Raw genomic sequence first — 26,344 nt, 5'->3', positions numbered from 1 at the left:
CTCTCTCCTTCAATCTCTGCATTAGTATTTTGGCCTGTTTCACAAAATTACAATGATCTGAGCAGTTACGTTTTAGTCTTAGGAATTCACCATAAGGAATAGCTTTTTTTGTTGCTGCCAAATGATGACTGTTGAAGTGTAAAATGGAATTGGTGGCTGTCGGTTTCCGGTAAAGATCTGTCGACAACACATTATCCTTTGTAATATAGATTGTAATATCTAAGAAGTCTATCTTCTCAGAACTGAATATGTGAGTTAGTTTGATATTGAGAGGATTTGTATTAAGTTTCTCAAGAAATTCCTCTAACATTTCAACCGTACCTGTCCAAAGGAAGAATAGATCATCAATATAGCGAAACCATTCTACTACATACTTGGTATAGCTGGTCATTTCTTCACTGAAGGCCCAATTTGCCTCCCACCACCCTAAAAATAAGTTCGCATATGTGGGAGCGAAGGCAGCACCCATTGCTACACCTCTTTGTTGTAGATAAAATTTGTTGTTGAATATGAAGAAATTGTGTGTTAGGCAGAATTGAGTTAAAGATGTTATGAAGTCAATATATTGGGGATCCCAGTCGCTCTCAGTCTCTAGAAAAAATCTTATTGCCATAAGACCAAATTTATGTGATATACAAGTGTATAGAGACTCTACATCACACGATACTAGGATAGTCCCTGGTAATATTGTCATTTCATTTATCTTGGATAATAAATGGCTAGTGTCACGCACATACGAGGGTAAGTTCATCACAAAAGATCGTAATTTTTTATCGATATAGATGCTTGCCTGTTCACAAAGGTTGCCATTGCCAGATACGATGGGCCTACCAGGAGGTTTTAGTGTGTTTTTGTGAATCTTAGGAAGCATGTAAAATGTAGAAGTCCTGGAGTATGTATTATTCAAGGCCTTATATTCTTGTTTGGTTATTAAACCTGTCTGATATCCATCTTGAATAATGGAGTTATGAAGTTCCCTAAAAGTGATTGTCGGATCATGATGTAATTTACTGTAGCATTTAATATCCGATAACTGTTTGAGTGCCTCTGCCACATACATAATTTTGGGCCATATCACCACATTACCCCCCTTGTCCGAGGGTTTAATGACCACATCCTCCCAGCCCTGAATTTCTTTAATGGCTGTTTTTTCATCTGGATTAAGGTTCGAAGGTCCTGTGTCCGGTAACCCTAAAAAGTCACCCATAACCACCTCCCCAAAGATGTTAACAGCCGAACTAGTGTTCTTTGGGGGCATAAATATACTTTTTGGTTTGATTACCGATTGGTTCTCAAGATTATCTAGAAGCAATTCATTAAGATCTGACAGGGCTTGTTGGAAGTCAGGGTCATTCTCTGGACTTATTAGATCATGGGGGTTGGACCTATCTGGGACTACTAAAATGGGATTATTGATTTCACTTAAGGCACAATCCTGATCTCTTTCGAAATGTTTTTTCAGCAGAAGTTTACGGCAAAAGAAAAAAAGGTCTTTGTAAATAACCCAGTAGGATTGTTTTGGCTCCAATAAGGGGTAATTTTATCTTAGTTGCAATCAAGTACAGGTACTGTTTTATTATTACAGAGAAAAGGGAATCATTTAACCATGAAATAAACCCAATAGGGCTGTTCTGCCCCCAATAAGGGGTAATTATATCTTAGTTGGGATCAAGTACAGGTACTGTTTTATTATTACAGAGAAAAGGGAATCATTTAACCATTAAATAAACCCAATAGGGCTGTTCTGCCCCCAATAAGGGGTAATTATATCTTAGTTGGGATCAGGTACAGGTACTGTTTTATTATTACAGAGAAAAGGGAATCATTTAACCATTAAATAAACCCAATAGGGCTGTTCTGCCCCAATAAGGGGTAATTATATCTTAGTTGGGATCAAGTACAGGTACTGTTTTATTATTACAGAGAAAAGGGAATCATTTAACCATGAAATAAACCCAATAGGGCTGTTCTGCCCCAATAAGGGGTAATTATATCTTAGTTGGGATCAAGTACAGGTACTGTTTTATTATTACAGAGAAAAGGGAATCATTTAACCATTAAATAAACCCAATAGGATTGTTCTGCCCCCAATAAGGGGTAATTATATCTTAGTTGGGATCAAGTACAGGTACTGTTTTATTATTACAGAGAAAAGGGAATCATTTAACCATTAAATAAACCCAATAGGACTGTTCTGCCCCCAATAAGGGGTAATTATATCTTAGTTGGGATCAAGTACAAGGTACTGTTTTATTATTATAGGGAAAAGGGAATCATTTAACCATGAAATAAACCCAATAGGACTGTTCTGCCCCCAATAAGGGGTAATTATATCTTAGTTGGGATCAAGTACAGGTACTGTTTTATTATTACAGAGAAAAGGGAATCATTTAACCATTAAATAAACCCAATAGGACTGTTCTGCCCCCAATAAGGGGTAATTATATCTTAGTTGGGATCAAGTACAGGTACTGTTTTATTATTACAGAGAAAAGGGAATCATTTAACCATTAAATAAACCCAATAGGGCTGTTCTGCCCCCAATAAGGGGTAATTATATCTTAGTTGGGATCAAGTACAGGTACTGTTTTATTATTACAGAGAAAAGGGAATCATTTAACCATTAAATAAACCCAATAGGACTGTTCTGCCCCCAATAAGGGGTAATTATATCTTAGTTGGGATCAAGTACAGGTACTGTTTTATTATTACAGAGAAAAGGGAATCATTTTTAAAAATGTGAATTATTTGATTAAAATGGTCTATGGGAGATGGCCTTCCTGTAATTCGGAACTTTCTGGATAATGGGTTTCCGGATAAGCTGTCCGATACCTGTATTGCTATGTGCATTTAGACAAGCAGAGAGCAGGGATATTATTTACTCAATAAACAGTTAATTTCTTCTCTAAATATTTCCTTTTAATGCATAAATGGCAGTTGCCATAATGCTTGCCTTCTGTGTAGGAGACGGCAGAAAACCAACTGTCTGACCCCCTGGGGCCATTCTTATTGAAACTAGGGATGCACCCAAACCACCATTTTGTGATTCTGCGGAATCCTTTGTGAAAGATTTGGGGCGAAAGACCGAACCGAATCAAAATTTCTCATTTGCATATGCAAATGAAGGTACCCAAAGGTTAAAAAGAACCGCACATGAAAAGTTTTCAACTTCCACACTTATGTGATTTTAAGGATTCAGATTCGGTTCGGCCAGGACTGCAGATTTGGGCAAATCGTGCTGGAAAAGGCAGAATCTTGGGCGAATCCAGATCCGAATCCTAGATTCAGTGCTTCCCTAATTGAAACAGTAGCATATATGCAATATATAGAACAGGAATGTGCACACTTACGTGTAATACTAAAATACATATAAATATAGGGCCCATGTAGAATGAAGCCACTTACAGTGACCCTGTGTGATACAGAAAGCTCTGGGTGCTACACATGGAACCTGCTGAGCGGATGCCGGATTGCCAGCTGACAGCAATGGGCTTAGGGGATCAGGCATTTTTGTTTACTTTTTCAAAACTTCTCTCTTAACCTGTATATATTTTTTTTATTGCAGGAGATCTGAACGGCTTCAGCAGGTGAGTTCCCTTACTGGGCAGTTGCTCCATACTGAGGGATTAGCAGTGTTACTGACACAGTAGTTCTGATAGAGAACGAGCTGCTTAGCCCAAACCCTGCAATTAGCAGAATATATTGGTAATTAACTTGACATAATGCAGTTGCTTTAGCTGAAAAAAAACCCATTCTTTAAAGGTACTTGCATCAATATGCATTCCGTCCACTTCTGTATAGCCCTTCTGTATTCTGTATAGCCCTTCTGTATTCTGTATAGCCCTCTGTATTCTGTATAGCCCTTCTGTATTCTGTATAGCCCTTCTGTATTCTGTATAGCCCTTCTGTATTCTGTATAGCCCTTCTGTATTCTGTATAGCCCTTGGCACTGCTGCCTTTCTCCTGCCTTTAGCTCCATATTGAGCGCCTTTTTACACAGACCGCTGGAAAAACCCTGGAGCTTCCACCACCTCCATACAAGTAGGTTGCTCCAGGGTTTTCACAGCATCCTTCATCAATCATTGCAAGCTAGCTGCACCATATCACTCTTGTGCTGATAGTCAGTAATGATGCCAGCCAGACTTTCAGCGCATTTGCTTCTGCAAACCCATCAATTTTCAAGCATTGGCTGCAATCGCATCAGACACATCTTCCCCTGGTGACCAGAATTATGTTGGACCCTTTAAATCTGCTAAAAGAAACTGTGTAAAAAAGAAAATGTGTTAGGATTGCAAAACTGCTCAGAGGAGAACTGTAAGTTTACTTTCATTTTCTATTTGGATAGTTGATAGAGGGCAAGTTCATATACCAATCTCTGTTACTATAAAGCAGAGGCGGGCCAAGTCAGCCAGGTGCCCTAGGCCACCTTGCCCCCAAACCCCCCTGCACATGTGCACGCAGGGACGCCAGTAGTGGAGGGAGCGCTGCGCTCAATGCCGGGAAATGAGGCATCAGGGTAAGAGATCCCAGACTAGGGGTGGCAACAGAGTAGTGCCCCTTCACTGTTGCACCCTAGGCAGGTGCTTCTTCTTCCTACCCCTAGTTCTGGCCCTGCAATAAAGGATTTACAGCGATTATAGGCCTCATTTATTTACCACAAGTACCACAGAGCACATGCCCCTAAGCATACCCTGCCTACATCTATCACAACCTCAGGGTTCCCACAGCAGCCGGAACAAACTTGCATCTAAATAATTGGGCACATGTGCCATTTTAAAAGTATCATCAGAATTGGCATCAATGGGACAATTTGTGCTCAACTGCACTTTTTATTCAAAGACCACAACTGTGCCAGATGCATCACCCTATTGCAACTGCAACTATGCTGGAATTAATAGGGGATGTAAATGACCCCATGCATATTATCTACTGTATCTACATCTGTCAATCTATTGATATGGGATCCTTTACCTGGAAAGCTGTTATCCAGAAAGCTCTGAATTATGGGAAGGCCATCTCCCATAGACTCTAGTTAAATGAAATTTGTAAAAAGTCATTATTAACCCACAGACTGACATAACATTCTATTCTGCAGATGGCAGCAGTTAAAGCTCCATCAGGGAGGGATTTGGAGCCAGATCGGAATCAGGGGACTGATATTAACAAAAGGTATGTCTCTGGGGGGTACAGTTCTTTAAAAGAGCCAGGAACACAAAAAAATCATTTTTAATTAATATTTATTCTATATATTAATATATAATATCACATATTTATATCACAAACATCTAAAAATTATTTTTAAAGAGAAAGTTGTGTGATATTTGCAGCTTTATCTGGTCTGTTGCTTTCCTCATAACTTGGGTCAGAAAAACCCTCCCAAAAGCCAGTAAAGGTGTTTAAATAGAAATTGCGCATTGTATGCAGAAACTGGGAATCCACATCACATGTAGAGGATTATAGGGCAGGTTATTGTCATGCTGTTACTGACCCTTAGTTACTGACCAACAAATGTGTTTCGTGAACTTTTTTGCCGTTTTGTGAATTTTCTTGCAGATTCGCTCATCACTATCCGTAGACATATATATTGTAGGGAAAGGGTTGCTGTTCAGTAAATACCTGACTATCCCATCCTCAGCAAAGACATTTAGGAACCCTTCCATTTCCCATTTTCTACATTTGTCATAATTTTAATTGTCTTTAAACAGAGATCATTCTGTTCCTGAGGAGCCTGAAGCTGAAGCTGATGATGATGATGATGATGATGATGACATTTCTTATGAGAGTACCCAGAAAATAAGGTAAGTTATACACATAGGGGAGAGCTTATATGTTGTATAACAGTACAGTGAAGAAGCTCTGTTGTGGCCACACCATGAACACAAAGCTGTTTTCATTACAGAGGTGGGTGAGTGGCTAACTCAATAAAGGTACCTGCACCCAGTTAACTCGGGCCTTTAAACCTCCAGATGCGTATTTCTAAAGGTGGCCGCACACAGGCAGATTTAAGCTGCCAATTTGGCCCCTTCAGATCAACTCGGCATCTTATCTGCCTTCCCTTCAGGGTGAGCCCATATCTGATTATTGATCCTGTCCTGCCCTAACAATCTGCATTTACTATTGTCATGATCTGATTGTTTGTCCCTTGGGCCATGATATGGATCAATATTGGGAAAAAGTACGCTTGGTTGGCTGGAAGTAGCAGGTTTTTCAGGGAAATTTTTAATAAATCAGCACATTCCTTCTGTATTTGGAGTATTATAATGCACTGGCCCATGTTTTTCACACAATGGGCCTGATTCACTAAAGTGCGATAAAAATTATCGCACGCTTTTTTGCGGTAAAAAAGACGCGATAATTTGCGCGCGATTCACCATAGTATTATCGCGTGCGATAAATCGCCATTTTTGCATGCGGTATTTCTCGCGCTAGTTTTACCGCATGCGTTATTTTCCGCGCTGAAAAGAATATGATCGCATGATTCACTATAACTTTTGCGCGCTAAATATCGCATTCGGCTATGCGAGAATTAACTCCTACTACAGGCAGGCGATAATTATAGAAAAGTACAGTAAATGAGTTTTTGCAATAAAATATGGACTTTGCAGAGTTATTTATTGAAGTCTGTGTTTCCCCCAGAGTGACGCAGCCGCCAGTTTGCAGCGAAATGTTAATTTTTAATACAGTAATTTTCCGCAAGTATTGGCGTGTATGGCTAACATGGCGTGCGTTCATTTGCGCGACTATTTATATTTGGCTACAAGTGCTGAAATGTTTCGCCAGGCATGGATTCGCAGCAAATTTTTGGACATGCGTTGAATTTTTTCGCGGCGGATTTTTTCATGCGTTTCGCAAAACAATCCGCCAATGGCAAAACGCATGAAAAAATTTGCCACGCAAAAATTCAACGCACATCCAAAAATTTATACAGGCGTCAAAAAATAGCCACGGGCAACAATTTTTTTGCCCGCACAACATTTTTGCCGTTTTGTGGATCTTTCGAAAGATTTGCTAATTTTTCACTAAAGAAACCAGAACACATTTGCTCATCACTAGTGGCTACTATTCATAAGCATCTACTATTTATATGCACCATTTATATGATACCATTTATATGTGGCTAATATTTATATACACCATTTATATGCGGCGACAATTTTTATACACTATTTCTAAGCTACCATTCATATGCGGTGATTATTCGCGTAATTTAGCGCATGTACCGGCAAATACCGCATTGAAATAGTCTTCGCGAGTTAAATAATGCATGCAATATCGCGCGTAAAAAAGCGCAAGTATGCTTATAGTGAATCGTGCGAAAAATCGCCAAAATTAAGAAGCGGTAAAATTTATAGCGCACGCTAAAAATAGCGCACATTTTATCGCACTTTAGTGAATCAGGCCCAATATGTCTCCTTTAACTGGCCCTGTAGTTCTCTAGGAAGCAAACAGTTTCACAGGTTACAGAAACAAGGTGTCAAATGTAACATAAGAATGTTTGGTATGACATTTTCCAAAGCTTTTCCATTATTTATCATTATTATTTCCATATTTTTTATTGCAGGAAAACTAAAAGAATTCAGCGGGTGAGTTATCTTACTGTGCACTTGCTTGATATGAGGGTTTTGGGGGAAAAATCCTGGTGGGCCCCGATGGCCGAGTCCGACTCTTGCCGGCACACACTATGCCCGACTGTTCCTCCCCTTATGTGCGCACGGGGAGGACGTGGGGGCCCTGCGGGGGGGTTTAGGGGGGCCCCTGGGGGGGTCAGGGGACATGGCCGGTGGGGGCACCTGCAGGGCCCTGCACCCCCCAGTCCGACCCTGCTGAGTTGAATTTGACACATTTGCTGATTGGTTGCTATGGGCAACATCACTGGGATGTTGGCGTACACACTATAATGAATATGCCCCACAATGTATGGATCAAAAGAAACCTTTATTTGTAAAGGTAATCTTGAAAACATAATAAAATGCAACCAGTGCTTAAGCATGACACAAAACAAGTTTGTTCTAAACAGCAAAGCCTAAACCTAACAACCAATGAACACTCCTACTGCCTGCATGTTCTTATCTCAGCCAATCCCCTGCAAATGCTAAAGGTGTGCTGCTAGCTACTAGTTACCTTAGTTACTGGCTCTAAAGGCTTCCTTTCAAATCCTCTTTAGTCCCTTCCGATATCACTTTGCGAGTAATGGACAATTAAGGCTTGTCATGGTATGGGGAGTATAAAAAAGCCTTTTTGTGTTGTTGCGAACTGAATTTCCAAAACATTTTCTTGGAACTAGTTAAAGAAACTGGGTGGGAAGGGGAGCTTCCCCTTCTTGCCCCTTTCTATGGATGCCCATAAGTATGAGAATTATTAGCAGCTATATTCAATATTAGTAAAGGTATCGGACCCCTTATCCGGAAACCCATTATCCAGAAAGTTCCAAATTACAGAAAGACCATCTCCCATATACTCCATTTCAATCAAATAATTCACATTTTTTAAAAATGATTTCCTTTTTCTCTGTACTAATAAAACAGTACCTGTACTTGATCCCAACTAAGATATAATTACCCCTTATTGGGGCAGAACAGCCCTATTGGGTCTATTTAATGGTTAAATGATTCCCTTTTCTCTGTAATAATAAAACAGTACCTGTACTTGATCCCAACTAAGATATAATTACCCCTTATTGGGGCAGAACAGCCCTATTGGGTCTATTTAATGGTTAAATGATTCCCTTTTCTCTGTAATAATAAAACAGTACCTGTACTTGATCCCAACTAAGATATAATTACCCCTTATTGGGGCAGAACAGCCCTATTGGGTTTATTTAATGGTTAAATGATTCCCTTTTCTCTGTAATAATAAAACAGTACCTGTACTTGATCCCAACTAAGATATAATTACCCCTTATTGGGGCAGAACAGCCCTATTGGGTTTATTTAATGGTTAAATGATTCCCTTTTCTCTGTAATAATAAAACAGTACCTGTACTTAAACCCAACTAAGATATAATTACCCCTTATTGGGGCAGAACAGCCCTATTGGGTTTATTTAATGGTTAAATGATTCCCTTTTCTCTGTAATAATAAAACAGTACCTGTACTTGATCCCAACTAAGATATAATTACCCCTTATTGGGGGCAGAACAGTCCTATTGGGTTTATTAAATTATTATTTTCACTGAAGTTTTGCAAAACAAGTACATTTGTAACACCTTATAAATTCCTCCCTTTCCTTACCCTGTCCGCTGCCCGATTCCCCCTTATAAGGACAGGCCCACCTTTGCTTTGCCCACTGGGGAAACAGTCAATTTCCCTGCTCAGTCTTCCAAGTTCCCAGGCCCTTGTCATCATTGACCTGTTCCCAAGCATTGTCATTGCTGCCCTCACCCAAAGTGGGCCAAAAGGTGGCAACCTTACCACAGACTGATATTAAAATTCTATTCTGCAGATTGCACCAAATAAACCTACAGTTCCACAAAATGAGGATATGCAGCTACAGCTCAGTTCAGATGAAAGACTTTCTGAGCCAAATCAGAGTCTGGAAACTGGTATCAACAAAAGGTATGTCCCGGGGATAGGAGGGGGGGCAGGGGTATGGCACCCGGGGGGGAATCCAGGTGCTTTGGTACCTATGATTTTTAGTAGCTCAGGAGATGGTATTAAATGACCCTGTAAATAATTATGGTGTAAGTGTTTCTAATCAACACTTACAAGGCACACATTCTGTACTAAACAGGGATATGACCCAGCTGGGGTTTTAACCCCCCTATGGCTGGGCATGGGAGTGTGGCATGAAGCTGGTGTCCTGGGTGTGGAGTCAGGTGGGCTGTGTGGCAGTATTAGTGAAGTTACAGGGAACATTGGGCTCCCACTTGATTGGTCCACACAGCCCACCTGACAGTCACCAGACACAAGGTTATTTAAGGAGCTTACCCAGGCTAGCTGTGCAGTCTGGTCAGCGCCGGGTGTGGAAATCCTGGGGAGGCACCTCCATTGCCGTTTCAGCTAGTTTCCTGTCATGGAGAGGGGAGGAGTCCTCGCTGCCCAGCCTGCTAAGGAAGATATTGAGCGTGTTGTGGAGTGGCTGCGCCACCATGTGGCACCTGAGGAAATTACACGCATTTTATATCCGGTCCCAGAGCAGCATTTTTTGGAAGACCAGTCAGAGGATGCGGCTAGTGCTGAAGTAGATAGTGCTTCAAGCAGCATTCCCAGGCCACTTATAAAGCGTCGCCTTGCAGGGAAACTGCCTGCAAAGAAGGGAGCTATGAAGCGTAAGAAGCCAGGGATGCAGGGCCCTAGTAAGTCTCTCAAATGGCCTGCAGTATCCCCACCTCAGCACACTGGGAACTTGGAGCAACCTGGTCCTTCAACTCTGCAAAGTGGTGAGTTACGCACTGTATCTGCGCCACAACCTCCTATTTCACAGGGACAAGAGGACTTCCAGACTCCAAGCACCAGTACAACTCAGACTCCCTCTACACTTCAGCAACTTGGTAATGTATCTCATTTAAATGACATTACTGTAATTAAGGAAGTGATGCAGTCACTGTCTTCAGTTATTAACAAATTGCAAGATGGCTCTGGGGCTTCAGACAGAGTTATCCCTATTGGGGTTTCAGAAGCCAGTCTGAGGGATGTAACTGTCTGTGACCCTACCCCACTAGGTCTCCACCTCTCTTCTTCCATTAAGGACAAGATTATGAGAGAGGAATACATTGACATATTGTCTTTGTTACCGTCTTATAAAGAATGTGCAGGGAATCACCCGGCATTTCGCTGCATTCGGAAATTTACAGGTAACAAACCCAACACAAAGGATCTTCAAGGAAAAAGCGACATCACCAGTGAACTTAGCAAAAATGTTGCCTTGGCTAAGCATATATCCCGACAAACTGAAGGGGGAACTGCTTAGATCCGGTTTTCAATGTGGTTTTTGGATACCAATTGAGAGGGTTAGGCCATCCAAGGTAGTCCCAGATAATCTTAAATCTGTCTATCAGCATCCACAGGTAGTTAGGGAAAAAATTAGAAAAGAGCTAGAGCTCGGGAGGATTCTCGGTCCATTCACTGAGTTCCCCTTCCTGAATTTTAAAGTCTCACCATTGGGGGTGGTCCCTAAAAGAGACCCTGGGACATATAGGCTCATACACCATTTGTCATTTCCCATGGGGGATTCGGTCAATGATGGTATAGATATCGAGTTGTGTACTGTATCCTATTCTTCTTTGGATGAGGCATTATCACTGCTACGCAAATGTGGTAAGGGAGCTTTGATGTCAAAGTGTGATATACAATCTGCCTTTAGGTTACTCCCTATCAATCCTCAGTGTTTCCACCTACTGGGGTTCCACTTTGATGGACTGTTCTATTTCGACAGGTGCCTTCCCATGGGGTGCTCCCTTTCATGTTTTTATTTCGAAGCTTTTTCAACTTTTGTGGAATGGTCCCTCAAATGGGAAACTGGATCGGAATATGTCATTCATTATTTGGATGACTTCTTGTTCTTGGGCCCCCATGGGACAGACACCTGTAGAAGAATGCTTAACACATTTGTATGGCTAGCACAGGAATTTGGTATTCCCCTTGCACCAGAAAAGACAGTATATCCGACTACATCTATAGTTTTTCTAGGAATAGAAATAGATTCGATTAGGATGGAATTTAGACTCCCTGAGGATAAAGTCAACAAGCTAAAATTGCTGGTGGCTGCTACTTTAACCTGCACTAAATTGAAATTAAAACAGTTGCAGAGTCTCATTGGCCACTTAAACTTTGCCACTAGGATCATGCCAATTGGTCGGGTCTTTACCAAAAGATTATGTACTTTGACAGCAGGCATTAAGAATCCTAACTGGCATATTCGTATTCCCTTGGAAGTTAAGAGTGATTTGTTAATATGGCAACAATTTCTAGAACACTTTAATGGAAAAACTTGCTGGCAAGAGGATTATGTGGACAATGAGACCCTGCAACTGTTCACGGATGCTGCATCTACAGTAGGATTTGGGGCATTTTTTCAAAACCAATGGTCCGTGGGCACCTGGCCAACAAAATGGATAGAGGCGGGGCTCACTAAAAATATGGTACTGCTAGAATTTTTTCCAATTTTGGTTTCTATTGAAATTTGGGGGTTGGAATTATCAAATAAGAAAATTATAGTAAATTGTGATAATTTGGGTGTTGTGCAAGTTATTAATAACATGTCCTCTTCATCACCACCAGTACTAAACTTACTAAGACAATTTGTCCTTAGAGCTCTGTCTCGCAACATTATGGTTAAGGCAAGGCATATCCCTGGTATATATAATAAAACTGCTGACGCTTTATCTCGCTTGCAGTTTCAGATTTTTTGGGAGCTACAAAGGAATGCATGCGAAGTGGGAGTCACCTGTCCCAGTTATCTGTGGGACTTGGTATTCCCAATATAATGTCGGCATTACACCAGTCAGTGGCTGTTAAAACCTGGAACGATTATTTATCATCCTGGACAGACTGGCAAAGTTTTAAAGGCTGCAATGTTTTTTCAGTGACCCTGTGTGACAGTGACTTACTGATACTGTTTGTTTTAGATTGTGCCCAGAAGGGGCAATCTATTAATAGTATTAAAAGGAAAGTGGCTGGGATTTCATTTTGGGCCAGATTGCTAAATATAAACTTCACCAAAGAACCACTTGTACAGCAGATTCTTAAAGGCTTAGCGCGCAATAAGGCCAAATCTGATACCAGGAAACCCATTACGGTCTCGTTGCTTTGTAAACTGGTTAAAGTCCTGCCCCAAGTCTGTTTTGATGATTATGAAACCTGTTTATTTAGAACATTATTTGTTATTGTTTATTTTGCAGCAATGCGTATAAGTGAAGCGGTTGCCCCAAATAAACTTACACCAGGTGGAATTTTGCGTAAGGATATTGCTCTAATGGGGGATAGACTTCGTATCAATATTCGGGTATCCAAAACAGACGCGGTGGGTAAGGGATGCATTATTTGGCTGGGCCATTTTGTTGATTCACTTTTGTGTCCTGTCAGGAATTTTCAAACATTTTGTAACATCCGGCCTGAGTCAGATGGCCCTTTCTTCATGCACAGAAATGGAGAGTATCTCTCTAGATTTCAATTTAACAAAGTTTTCAGCATGTGTTTGAAGAAATTAGGCATTCCCGATAAAAACTACCGCTCCCATTCATTCAGAATTGGGGCAGCCACTCAGGCTGCTCTTTGGGGAGAAAATGAGAGAATGATTAAAAAGATTGGAAGATGGTCCTCCAACCGATACAAACTTTACATCAGACCATCATTGGTGTAACTTTATTGGACTATTATTTGGCTAATAGTAACTTGTTTCTTTCAGATCTTTTACAAATTTGGATAGTTGGCCACTCATACGTTAAGTGGGCGATGAGAAGAGCAGAACAGCGCACATATGGATTGAATCTTAGCTTGCCTAAACACAGATACATTATCAGATGGAAGGGTATTGGAGGCCTCAAATGGTTTGATTTGTTAGCTACTATATCCTTAATGGTTAAAAAGTGGGGATACCCCGGGATGATTGTTATTCATCTAGGGGGTAACGACCTTGGTTTCTATAAGACGATAGATATAATTAGAGCTATTAAATATGACTTGTCACAGTTATGTTTGTTAATGCCGGACGTAGCATTGGTGTGGTCGGAGATTATACCTAGATTGTGCTGGCAAACAGGCCGGCTGAAGCCGCTGGAAAAATGCAGACGTAAGCTCAACCACACCATTGATAAGTTCGCCAAACAGCGTCATATACAGGTTTACCGACACCATGAGTTGGAAGATGCAGAAGAAGGGCTGTTTCATGATGATGGGGTGCACTTGTCACCTATTGGCCTGGATATTTTTAATACAGGCTTGCAAAATGCCATTGAGAAGGCTCTTTTGGTGTGGGAAAGGCCAAGCCCAAGTTAAGGAGTTAACTGGGCTTGGCGTGGCGGTAGGTAAATGTTAGTTCTGGCTGTGGTCATGGCAGAACTTTTCAGCATGGCGGGCATTGAAAGTACAGTGCCTGGCTAAGAAGGTTTATTATAAAATATAATTTACATACGAGATGTTGATATCTGATTTTGGTTATTGAAACTTTGATTTATGAATAATAAACAGCTGCGGCCTTTCTCCACGCATTTCCATAGTCTGGTGTCGGTTATTGTGTTGATTCATTTATTCTTCAGTAATTATTTGGTGATAGGGTAGACAAATAAGTAAATGTATAAATCTGCTACTCTATAATACATGCCTACTACTCCCATGATCATTCAGATGTACTCCTATCACTTTAGAGCAGGGGTTGTCTGGGCTAAAGGGACAGTATACACCTAAACACACCCTTGCAAAAAATGTGCACAGTAAATAGAACTGTTGAAAATGCATGCTGCCTTTTTTTTAATCCATATTTTCCTATTTTCTATATTTTTTTTTGTCAATTAAAAACTGTAATTTGAAAGTTTTTTTTTCCCACTGAAGTTCCTGCCCCGAACTTCCTGTTCAGCCCCCATGTTCTGGGGAGGATTTTAGAACTACAAATATTGTCCAGTGGACTTGGGGAACAACCAGTCTGTATGTACTGGGTTAGCAGTGTTGAGATCACAGGGGCTTGTCCTTTAGTCTGACCCTCACAGTTTGGCTGAAGTCAGAGAAGCTTCCGGCTCATAACCAGGAGACAGGGGATACACACAGGTCTGACCAACTCTGCCCAGTGCTGCCATGTGCCATGATTTCTGGGCCCCTACATTCAATGCCCCCTACAAAAATGTCTATTTTTTTATTTACTCTTTTGTAATATAATTCATTTGTAATGCATAGTGTATATTTTGCTAATCTTAATAGTCTCTGCTTTTTTATCTTTGCATACCATGGGGCCAATTCATTAATGTACGAATCAGAATCATGAAATCCAATCATTTCTGATGTTTGCAAAAGTCCCCAAAATTCCGTTCATGTGAATACGAAGATTTTGTACTTACGATCCGAAAGTTCCAAAATTTTCATATTGAAACAATCATTTACAAATGGCAATCCGGAAGTCACAAAATTTTCGTATCCGAATGATCGTAAACGGCGGGAAAACCTTTCTGACTTTGATCCTTCTGTGCATGATTTTGGAAGCCTCCCATAGTGCTCAATGGCACTCTGCAGCTCCAACCCTGCCCAAGGAAAGTCTCCCATAGGGCTCAATGGCACTCTGCAGCTCCAACCCTGCCCAAGGAAAGTCTCCCATAGGGCTCAATGGCACTCTGCAGCTCCAACCCGACCCAAGGAAAGTCTCCCATAGGGCTCAATGGCACTCTGCAGCTCCAACCAGGCCCAAGGAAAGTCTCCCATAGGGCTCAATGGCACTCTGCAGCTCCAACCCGGCCCAAGGAAAGTCTCCCATAGGCCTCAATGGCACTCTGCAGCTCCAACCCGGCCCAAGGAAAGTCTCCCATAGGGCTCAATGGCACTCTGCAGCTCCAACCCGGCCCAAGGAAAGTCTCCCATAGGGCTCAATGGCACTCTGCAGCTCCAACCTGGCCCAAGGAAAGTCTCCCATAGGGCTCAATGGCACTCTGCAGCTCCAACCCGGCCCAAGGAAAGTCTCCCATAGGGCTCAATGGCACTCTGCAGCTCCAACCTGGCCCAAGGAAAGTCTCCCATAGGGCTCAATGGCACTCTGCAGCTCCAACCTGGCCCAAGGAAAGTCTCCCATAGGGCTCAATGGCACTCTGCAGCTCCAACCCGGCCCAAGGAAAGTCTCCCATAGGGCTCAATGGCACTCTGCAGCTCCAACCCGACCCAAGGAAACTCTCCCATAGGGCTCAATGGCACTCTGCAGCTCCAACCAGGCCCAAGGAAAGCCTCCCATAGGGCTCAATGGCACTCTGCAGCTCCAACCCGGCCCAAGGAAAGTCTCCCATAGGGCTCAATGGCACTCTGCAGCTCCAACCCGACCCAAGGAAAGTCTCCCATAGGGCTCAATGGCACTCTGCAGCTCCAACCAGGCCCAAGGAAAGCCTCCCATAGGGCTCAATGGCACTCTGCAGCTCCAACCCGGCCCAAGGAAAGCCTCCCATAGGGCTCAATGGCACTCTGCAGCTCCAACCCGGCCCAAGGAAAGTCTCCCATAGGGCTCAATGGCACTCTGCAGCTCCAACCCGGCCCAAGGAAAGCCTCCCATAGGGCTCAATGGCACTCTGCAGCTCCAACCCGGCCCAAGGAAAGCCTCCCATAGGGCTCAATGGCACGCTGCAGCTCCAACCAGGCCCAAGGAAAGTCTCCCATAGGGCTCAATGGCACTCTGCGGCTCCAACCAGGCCCAAGGAAAGTCTCCCATAGGGCTCAATGGCACTCTGCGGCTCCAACCCGGCCCAAGGAAAGTCTCCCATAGGGCTCAATGGCACTCTGCGGCTCCAACCCGGCCCAAGGAAAGCCTCCCATAGGGCTCAATGGCACTCTGCGGCTCCAACCCGGCCCAAGGAAAGCCTCCCATAGGGCTCAATGGCACTCTGCAGCTCCAACCCTGCCAAAGGAAAGCCTCCCATAGGGCTCAATGGTACGCTGCAGCTCCAACCCGGCCCAAGGAAAGCCTCCCATAGGGCTCAATGGCACTCTGCAGCTCCAACCCGGCCCAAGGAAAGTCTCCCATAGGGCTCAATGGCACTCTGCGGCTCCAACCCGGCCCAAGGAAAGTCTCCCATAGGCTCAATGGCACTCTGCGGCTCCAACCCGGCCCAAGGAAAGCCTCCCATAGGGCTCAATGGCACTCTGCAGCTCCAACCCTGCCAAAGGAAAGCCCCCCATAGGGCTCAATGGCACTCTGCAGCTCCAACCCGGCCCAAGGAAAGCCTCCCATAGGGCTCAATGGCACTCTGCAGCTCCAACCCGGCCCAAGGAAAGTCTCCCATAGGGCTCAATGGCACTCTGCAGCTCCAACCCGGCCCAAGGAAAGTCTCCCATAGGGCTCAATGGCACTCTGCAGCTCCAACCCGGCCCAAGGAAAGTCTCCCATAGGGCTCAATGGCACTCTGCAGCTCAAACCCGACCCAAGGAAAGTCTCCCATAGGGCTCAATGGCACTCTGCAGCTCCAACCCGGCCCAAGGAAAGTCTCCCATAGGGCTCAATGGCACTCTGCAGCTCAAACCCGACCCAAGGAAAGTCTCCCATAGGGCTCAATGGCACTCTGCAGCTCCAACCTGGCCCAAGGAAAGTCTCTCATAGGGCTCAATGGCACTCTGCAGCTCCAACCCGGCCCAAGGAAAGTCTCCCATAGGGCTCAATGGCACTCTGCAGCTCCAACCCGACCCAAGGAAAGTCTCTCATAGGGCTCAATGGCACTCTGCAGCTCCAACCCGGCCCAAGGAAAGTCTCCCATAGGGCTCAATGGCACTCTGCAGCTCCAACCCGACCCAAGGAAAGTCTCCCATAGGGCTCAATGGCACTCTGCAGCTCCAACCTGGCCCAAGGAAAGCCTCCCATAGGGCTCAATGGCACTCTGCAGCTCCAACCCGGCCCAAGGAAAGTCTCTCATAGGGCTCAATGGCACTCTGCAGCTCCAACCCGGCCCAAGGAAAGTCTCCCATAGGGCTCAATGGCACTCTGCAGCTCCAACCCGGCCCAAGGAAAGTCTCCCATAGGGCTCAATGGCACTCTGCAGCTCCAACCCGGCCCAAGGAAAGTCTCCCATAGGGCTCAATGGCACTCTGCGGCTCCAACCCGGCCCAAGGAAAGTCTCCCATAGGGCTCAATGGCACTCTGCAGCTCCAACCCTGCCAAAGGAAAGCCTCCCATAGGGCTCAATGGCACTCTGCAGCTCCAACCCGGCCCAAGGAAAGCCTCCCATAGGGCTCAATGGCACTCTGCAGCTCCAACCCGGCCCAAGGAAAGTCTCCCATAGGGCTCAATGGCACTCTGCAGCTCCAACCCGGCCCAAGGAAAGTCTCCCATAGGGCTCAATGGCACTCTGCAGCTCCAACCCGGCCCAAGGAAAGTCTCCCATAGGGCTCAATGGCACTCTGCAGCTCCAACCCGACCCAAGGAAAGTCTCCCATAGGGCTCAATGGCACTCTGCAGCTCCAACCTGGCCCAAGGAAAGTCTCTCATAGGGCTCAATGGCACTCTGCAGCTCCAACCTGGCCCAAGGAAAGTCTCTCATAGGGCTCAATGGCACTCTGCAGCTCCAACCCGGCCCAAGGAAAGTCTCCCATAGGGCTCAATGGCACTCTGCAGCTTCAACCCGACCCAAGGAAAGTCTCTCATAGGGCTCAATGGCACTCTGCAGCTCCAACCCGGCTCAAGGAAAGTCTCCCATAGGGCTCAATGGCACTCTGCAGCTCCAACCTGGCCCAAGGAAAGCCTCCCATAGGGCTCAATGGCACTCTGCAGCTCCAACCCGGCCCAAGGAAAGCCTCCCATAGGGCTCAATGGCACTCTGCAGCTCCAACCCGGCCCAAGGAAAGTCTCTCATAGGGCTCAATGGCACTCTGCAGCTCCAACCCGGCCCAAGGAAAGTCTCCCATAGGGCTCAATGGCACTCTGCAGCTCCAACCCGACCCAAGGAAAGTCTCCCATAGGGCTCAATGGCACTCTGCAGCTCCAACCAGGCCCAAGGAAAGCCTCCCATAGGGCTCAATGGCACTTTGCAGCTCCAACCTGGCCCAAGGAAAGTCTCCCATAGGGCTCAATGGCACTCTGCAGCTCCAACCCGGCCCAAGGAAAGCCTCCCATAGGGCTCAATGGCACTCTGCAGCTCCAACCCGGCCCAAGGAAAGCCTCCCATAGGGCTCAATGGCACTCTGCAGCTCCAACCCGGCCCAAGGAAAGCCTCCCATAGGGCTCAATGGCACTCTGCAGCTCCAATCAGGCCCAAGGAAAGTCTCCCATAGGGCTCAATGGCACTCTGCAGCTCCAACCAGGCCCAAGGAAAGTCTCCCATAGGGCTCAATGGCACTCTGCAGCTCCAACCAGGCCCAAGGAAAGCCTCCCATAGGGCTCAATGGCACTCTGCGGCTCCAACCCGGCCCAAGGAAAGCCTCCCATAGGGCTCAATGGCACTCTGCAGCTCCAACCCTGCCAAAGGAAAGCTTCCCATAGGGCTCAATGGTACGCTGCAGCTCCAACCCGGCCCAAGGAAAGCCTCCCATAGGGCTCAATGGCACTCTGCAGCTCCAACCCGGCCCAAGGAAAGTCTCCCATAGGGCTCAATGGCACTCTGCAGCTCCAACCCGGCCCAAGGAAAGTCTCCCATAGGGCTCAATGGCACTCTGCAGCTCCAACCAGGCCCAAGGAAAGCCTCCCATAGGGCTCAATGGCACTCTGCAGCTCCAACCCGGCCCAAGGAAAGTCTCCCATAGGGCTCAATGGCACTCTGCAGCTCCAACCTGACCCAAGGAAAGTCTCCCATAGGGCTCAATGGCACTCTGCGGCTCCAACCTGGCCCAAGGAAAGTCCCCCATAGGGCTCAATGGCACTCTGCAGCTCCAACCCAGCCCAAGGAAAGTCTCCCATAGGGCTCAATGGCACTCTGCAGCTCCAACCCGGCCCAAGGAAAGCCTCCCATAGGGCTCAATGGCACTCTGCAGCTCCAACCCGGCCCAAGGAAAGTCTCCCATAGGGCTCAATGGCACTCTGCAGCTCCAACCTGGCCCAAGGAAAGTCTCCCATAGGGCTCAATGGCACTCTGCAACTCCAACCCGGCCCAAGGAAAGTCTCCCATAGGGCTCAATGGCACTCTGCAGCTCCAACCCGGCCCAAGGAAAGTCTCCCATAGGGCTCAATGGCACTCTGCAGCTCCAACCTGGCCCAAGGAAAGTCTCCCATAGGGCTCAATGGCACTCTGCAGCTCCAACCCGGCCCAAGGAAAGCCTCCCATAGGGCTCAATGGCACTCTGCAGCTCCAACCCGGCCCAAGGAAAGTCTCCCATAGGGCTCAATGGCACTCTGCAGCTCCAACCTGGCCCAAGGAAAGTCTCCCATAGGGCTCAATGGCACTCTGCAGCTCCAACCCGGCCCAAGGAAAGTCTCCCATAGGGCTCAATGGCACTCTGCAGCTCCAACCCGGCCCAAGGAAAGTCTCCCATAGGGCTCAATGGCACTCTGCAGCTCCAACCCGGCCCAAGGAAAGTCTCCCATAGGGCTCAATGGCACTCTGCAGCTCCAACCTGGCCCAAGGAAAGTCTCCCATAGGGCTCAATGGCACTCTGCAGCTCCAACCCGGCCCAAGGAAAGCCTCCCATAGGGCTCAATGGCACTCTGCAGCTCCAACCCGGCCCAAGGAAAGCCTCCCATAGGGCTCAATGGCACTCTGCAGCTCCAATCAGGCCCAAGGAAAGTCTCCCATAGGGCTCAATGGCACTCTGCAGCTCCAACCCGGCCCAAGGAAAGTCTCCCATAGGGCTCAATGCACTCTGCAGCTCCAACCAGGCCCAAGGAAAGTCTCCCATAGGGCTCAATGGCACTCTGCAGCTCCAACCCGGCCCAAGGAAAGCCTCCCATAGGGCTCAATGGCACTCTGCAGCTCCAACCCGACCCAAGAAAGTCTCCATAGGGCTCAATGGCACTCTGCAGCTCCAACCCGGCCCAAGGAAAGTCTCCCATAGGGCTCAATGGCACTCTGCAGCTCCAACCCGGCCCAAGGAAAGTCTCCCATAGGGCTCAATGGCACTCTGCAGCTCCAACCCGGCCCAAGGAAAGTCTCCCATAGGGCTCAATGGCACTCTGCAGCTCCAACCCGGCCCAAGGAAAGCCTCCCATAGGGCTCAATGGCACTCTGCAGCTCCAACCCGGCCCAAGGAAAGCCTCCCATAGGGCTCAATGGCACTCTGCAGCTCCAACCCGGCCCAAGGAAAGCCTCCCATAGGGCTCAATGGCACTCTGCAGCTCCAATCAGGCCCAAGGAAAGTCTCCCATAGGGCTCAATGGCACTCTGCAGCTCCAACCAGGCCCAAGGAAAGTCTCCCATAGGGCTCAATGGCACTCTGCAGCTCCAACCAGGCCAAGGAAAGCCTCCCATAGGGCTCAATGGCACTCTGCGGCTCCAACCCGGCCCAAGGAAAGCCTCCCATAGGGCTCAATGGCACTCTGCAGCTCCAACCCGACCCAAGGAAAGTCTCCCATAGGGCTCAATGGCACTCTGCAGCTCCAACCCGACCCAAGGAAAGTCTCCCATAGGGCTCAATGGCACTCTGCAGCTCCAACCCGACCCAAGGAAAGTCTCCCATAGGGCTCAATGGCACTCTGCAGCTCCAACCAGGCCCAAGGAAAGCCTCCCATAGGGCTCAATGGCACTCTGCAGCTCCAACCCGGCCCAAGGAAAGCCTCCCATAGGGCTCAATGGCACTCTGCAGCTCCAACCCGGCCCAAGGAAAGTCTCCCATAGGGCTCAATGGCACTCTGCAGCTCCAACCCGGCCCAAGGAAAGCCTCCCATAGGGCTCAATGGCACTCTGCAGCTCCAACCCGGCCCAAGGAAAGCCTCCCATAGGGCTCAATGGCACGCTGCAGCTCCAACCAGGCCCAAGGAAAGTCTCCCATAGGGCTCAATGGCACTCTGCAGCTCCAACCAGGCCCAAGGAAAGTCTCCCATAGGGCTCAATGGCACTCTGCGGCTCCAACCCGGCCCAAGGAAAGTCTCCCATAGGGCTCAATGGCACTCTGCAGCTCCAACCCGGCCCAAGGAAAGCCTCCCATAGGGCTCAATGGAACTCTGCAGCTCCAACCCGGCCCAAGGAAAGTCTCCCATAGGGCTCAATGGCACTCTGCAGCTCCAACCCGGCCCAAGGAAAGCCTCCCATAGGGCTCAATGGCACTCTGCAGCTCCAACCCTGCCAAAGGAAAGCCTCCCATAGGGCTCAATGGTACGCTGCAGCTCCAACCCGGCCCAAGGAAAGCCTCCCATAGGGCTCAATGGCACTCTGCAGCTCCAACCCGGCCCAAGGAAAGTCTCCCATAGGGCTCAATGGCACTCTGCAGCTCCAACCCGGCCCAAGGAAAGTCTCCCATAGGGCTCAATGGCACTCTGCAGCTCCAACCTGGCCCAAGGAAAGCCTCCCATAGGGCTCAATGGCACTCTGCAGCTCCAACCCGACCCAAGGAAAGCCTCCCATAGGGCTCAATGGCACTCTGCAGCTCCAACCCGACCCAAGGAAAGTCTCCCATAGGGCTCAATGGCACTCTGCAGCTCCAACCAGGCCCAAGGAAAGCCTCCCATAGGGCTCAATGGCACTCTGCAGCTCCAACCCGACCCAAGGAAAGTCTCCCATAGGGCTCAATGGCACTCTGCAGCTCCAACCCGACCCAAGGAAAGTCTCCCATAGGGCTCAATGGCACTCTGCAGCTCTAACCCGGCCCAAGGAAAGTCTCCCATAGGGCTCAATGGCACTCTGCAGCTCCAACCTGGCCCAAGGAAAGTCTCCCATAGGGCTCAATGGCACTCTGCAGCTCCAACCCGGCCCAAGGAAAGTCTCCCATAGGGCTCAATGGCACTCTGCAGCTCTAACCCGGCCCAAGGAAAGTCTCCCATAGGGCTCAATGGCACTCTGCAGCTCCAACCCGGCCCAAGGAAAGTCTCCCATAGGGCTCAATGGCACTCTGCAGCTCCAACCCGGCCCAAGGAAAGCCTCCCATAGGGCTCAATGGCACTCTGCAGCTCCAACCCGGCCCAAGGAATGCCTCCCATAGGGTTCAATGGCACTCTGCAGCTCAACCTGGCCCAAGGAAAGTCTCCCATAGGCTCAATGGCACTCTGCAGCTCCAACCCGGCCCAAGGAAAGTCTCCCATAGGGCTCAATGGCACTCTGCAGCCCAACCCGGCCCAAGGAAAAGTCTCCCATAGGGCTCAATGGCACTCTGCAGCTCCAACCTGGCCCAAGGAAAGTCTCCCATAGGGCTCAATGGCACTCTGCAGCTCCAACCCGGCCCAAGGAAAGTCTCCCAAGGGTCAATGGCACTCTGCAGCTCCAACCTGGCAAGGAAAGCCTCCCATAGGGCTCAATGGCACTTGCAGCTCCAACCCGGCCCAAGGGAAGTCTCCCATAGGGGCTCAATGGCACTCTGCAGCTCCAACCTGGCCCAAGGAAAGTCTCCCATAGGGCTCAATGGCACTCTGCAGCTCCAACCCGGCCAAGGAAAGTCTTCCCATAGGGCTCAATGGCACTCTGCAGCTCCAACCCGGCCCAAGGAAAGTCTCCCATAGGGCTCAATGGCACTCCTGGCAGCTTCCAACCTGGCCCAAGGAAAGCCTCCCATAGGGCTCAATGGCTGCACTCCTGCAGCTCCAACCTGCCTGGCCCCCCAAGGAAAGTCTCCCATAGGGCTCAATGGCACTCTGCAGCTCCACCCGGCCCAAGGAAAGCCTCCCATAGGGCTCAATGGCACTCTGCAGCTCCAACCCGGCCCAAGGAATGCCTCCCATAGGGCTCAATGGCACTCTGCAGCTCCAACCTGGCCCAAGGAAAGTCTCCCATAGGGCTCAATGGCACTCTGCAGCTCCAACCTGGCCCAAGGAAAGTCTCCCATAGGGCTCAATGCACTCTGCAGCTCCAACCCGGCCCAAGGAAAGTCTCCCATAGGGCTCAATGGCACTCTGCAGCTCCAACCTGGCCCAAGGAAAGCCTCCCATAGGGCTCAATGGCACTCTGCAGCTCCAACCCGGCCCAAGGAAATCTCCCATAGGCTCAATGGCACTCTGCAGCTCCAACCCGGCCCAAGGAAAGTCTCCCATAGGGCTCAATGGCACTCTGCAGCTCCAACCCAGCCCAAGGAAAGTCTCCCATAGGGCTCAATGGCACTCTGCAGCTCCAACCCGGCCCAAGGAAAGTCTCCCATAGGGCTCAATGGCACTCTGCAGCTCCAACCCGGCCCAAGGAAAGTCACGATACTGAAACTTGAATGAATCCGAAACTTTCGTATTCGTTACGACAAATACGATTTTGTCACACAAATTGTCGCAAAGTACGTAAAACTTGCGCAAATTAACGAAAATATCGTAGAAAACACGCAAAAGTTGTAAACTTTAGAAAAAATACTATTTTTTTGTAATTGTCGTACTTTAATGAATGTGTCCCCATGTGTTGCCTGTTCTCACACTCATCAGCATCAATCAACAGGCATCCTGGAAAGTTAAAATGTATGGCCCCAGAACAACCTGTGTAGGCAGGTGAAACTTAAAGGGTTAATCTATTTATAAAAACTAGTTGAAGCATTTTTCCCATTTGCAGGTTTCTCCTATACTGTTATTCTTTAAAAGGACCAAACCACCAACAAATGAAAAAAAATCATTTTAATTAAGTACCAGTTAATTATATCACAGACCTTTTTATGACAGAAGCAGCTTCATCTGGTCTGTGGGTTTTGCTATGACTTGGGCCAGTTGGTTTCCCTTTGTGCTGCTGAGTGATTTGGCCAAGCTGCTCATCGTTAGATTGCTTATAGTGTGACCTACACAAACACAGATTTCAGTTTAAGATTGCATTGCATACAGTGAATGTGGGATGCAGAGAATGAATGTTAGTGGTAGGATAATGCATATTGCTTTCACTATGAGATTTTAAAGCTTGTGGGATGCTTTTTTTTTTTATTTCTAGTTTTAGACGTTCTTTATCTTATGAGAACACATCTGCTAAGAAGCAAAAGCTCATTGGATCAGGACCAACTGTCCTTCATCAAAACAGCAATGATGATGATGATATTATAATGGAAGATATTGGTACCAGTTCAAATAATATTGTCACTGAAAATGTGAATAAATGTGAAGGAGATGCAAGCAATGATTACAGCAGTCAGGGAAACCAACCGATGCCAGACTCCATCCATCGTGAAATGGAAACATCACACCAAACCCATCACCAGGAAAGTTCAAATGACACAATGGAGCAGGAAAATAAGAGGCTGAAAACGTACTGTGGAGAGCTGGCTTTCAAGGTGCAAGAATTAGAAAAGCAGATCTCGGATCTGAGGAGCAAGTATGAAGAGAGCCTTAAAGAAATCGACAGGCTGAAAGCGCTGCAGGACCTGAAGGCCGAGTCAGGCACAGGGGGACCCAGAATCCAAACAGCAGCAAAGTGAATGATGTTCCACTTAAAGGGCTGAGTATACAAGTAAGGTATGCAGCCATGGGTGAGCAAAAATATGGGCATGGGGGGCACTTGTCCCTCCCTGGAGTTTCTGACCATCTGCCTCTGTAGTCAAGCCTGCTGCTTGCAGATTCTGCTCTTTTGGATTTCAGAAGTGCTTGTATAGCCAAACATGTATTGAATAGGCTAGAGGGAAACACAGAGATTAAGTGCCATGGGGTATGAGACACAGTAGGAAGGAGGTCCCTGCCCCATAGAGCTTACAGTCTAATTGTACTTCCTCCCTCCTTACACTTCTTCATGCAGCCTTCCCTCATAACATCCTAAAATATATATTTTAACTTATTTATTTCTCCCTCCTTCTGATATTCATTACTCCTTCCTGCTTGGTCCTGGCTTTCAGATACTGAATCCTATGCCCTGTGCTGCCTTCCCTCTCCCTTTTGTCAGGTTTACTTACTCAGTCCTATAGTTCCATCCATTTATATTCCCCCCTCAGGAATATGATTTTTTTTTCTTTTTTCTTCAATCATTTGGCGTTCCCTTCTACTTACATCCCTATCCAATATCATCCCTGCTGGCATTAGGTCTCCCCATGGCCTGTCAGTTTTCCTAATGTAGAAGTATTCGCACTCCAAGTAGAGCAGGAGACCTATCAGGATCATGCAATTAACTGATCACGACCACTATTAGTTGTCATGATAAGTATGGCATCACCACATCACCATATTCATTATTCATTATTTTTCCTTTCCAGCCTCAAGTTACGATCTCTGCAGAAAATCGTGATGTATTTGCTGACCACATTGATGCTCCGCCTGCAACTGTCTACATGATTGAGAAAATGTTACTATTACAACATTGCAATTGTGTATTTTTTTAGGTTACCTCAATGTCTGTATCATGTAATTAGTTTGCTTTATTTCTTCGTTAGAGTGATGTAACATGCCAAAAAAGAACAGAAAATGCTTAGTGCATGCAGTTGAAAAAGGTTAAATTTTAAAGGACCATTTTTAGTGTTGCACTGCTGCTACAAAGTGTATTGCTTCAGTACTTGTAAAGTTTATGTTTTTGTAAAGATCTAGAAGTAGTAGTTAATGGGAGAGATGCTTTAACAGAACTAACATGAAAGTTGGAAATACTATATGGCCAATGCAGTGATAAATGTGCTGTGGCACGTACCTTTTCTACTGGATGTGGCTGAAAAGCCCATCAGAACATATGCTTTAGAGTACTGTGATGTGTTAGTTGACTAGATTTTTGTCAGACGCATGAATG

General features: G+C 46.7%; 1 pseudogene; it reads left to right on the top strand.

Annotated features, from left to right (window-relative positions):
* Positions 1–26,073, top strand: part of LOC108645749 — a 91,722-nt pseudogene extending 65,649 nt beyond the window's left edge.
* The last annotated feature ends 271 nt before the right edge of the window (positions 26,074–26,344 follow it).

This window comes from Xenopus tropicalis, chromosome 2, assembly GCF_000004195.4.
Source record: "Xenopus tropicalis strain Nigerian chromosome 2, UCB_Xtro_10.0, whole genome shotgun sequence".
In the NCBI taxonomy this organism is placed as follows: Eukaryota; Metazoa; Chordata; class Amphibia; order Anura; family Pipidae; genus Xenopus; species Xenopus tropicalis.
The sequence above is the reverse complement of the archived record's forward strand: the minus strand, read 5'-3'. Positions and strand labels throughout refer to the sequence as shown.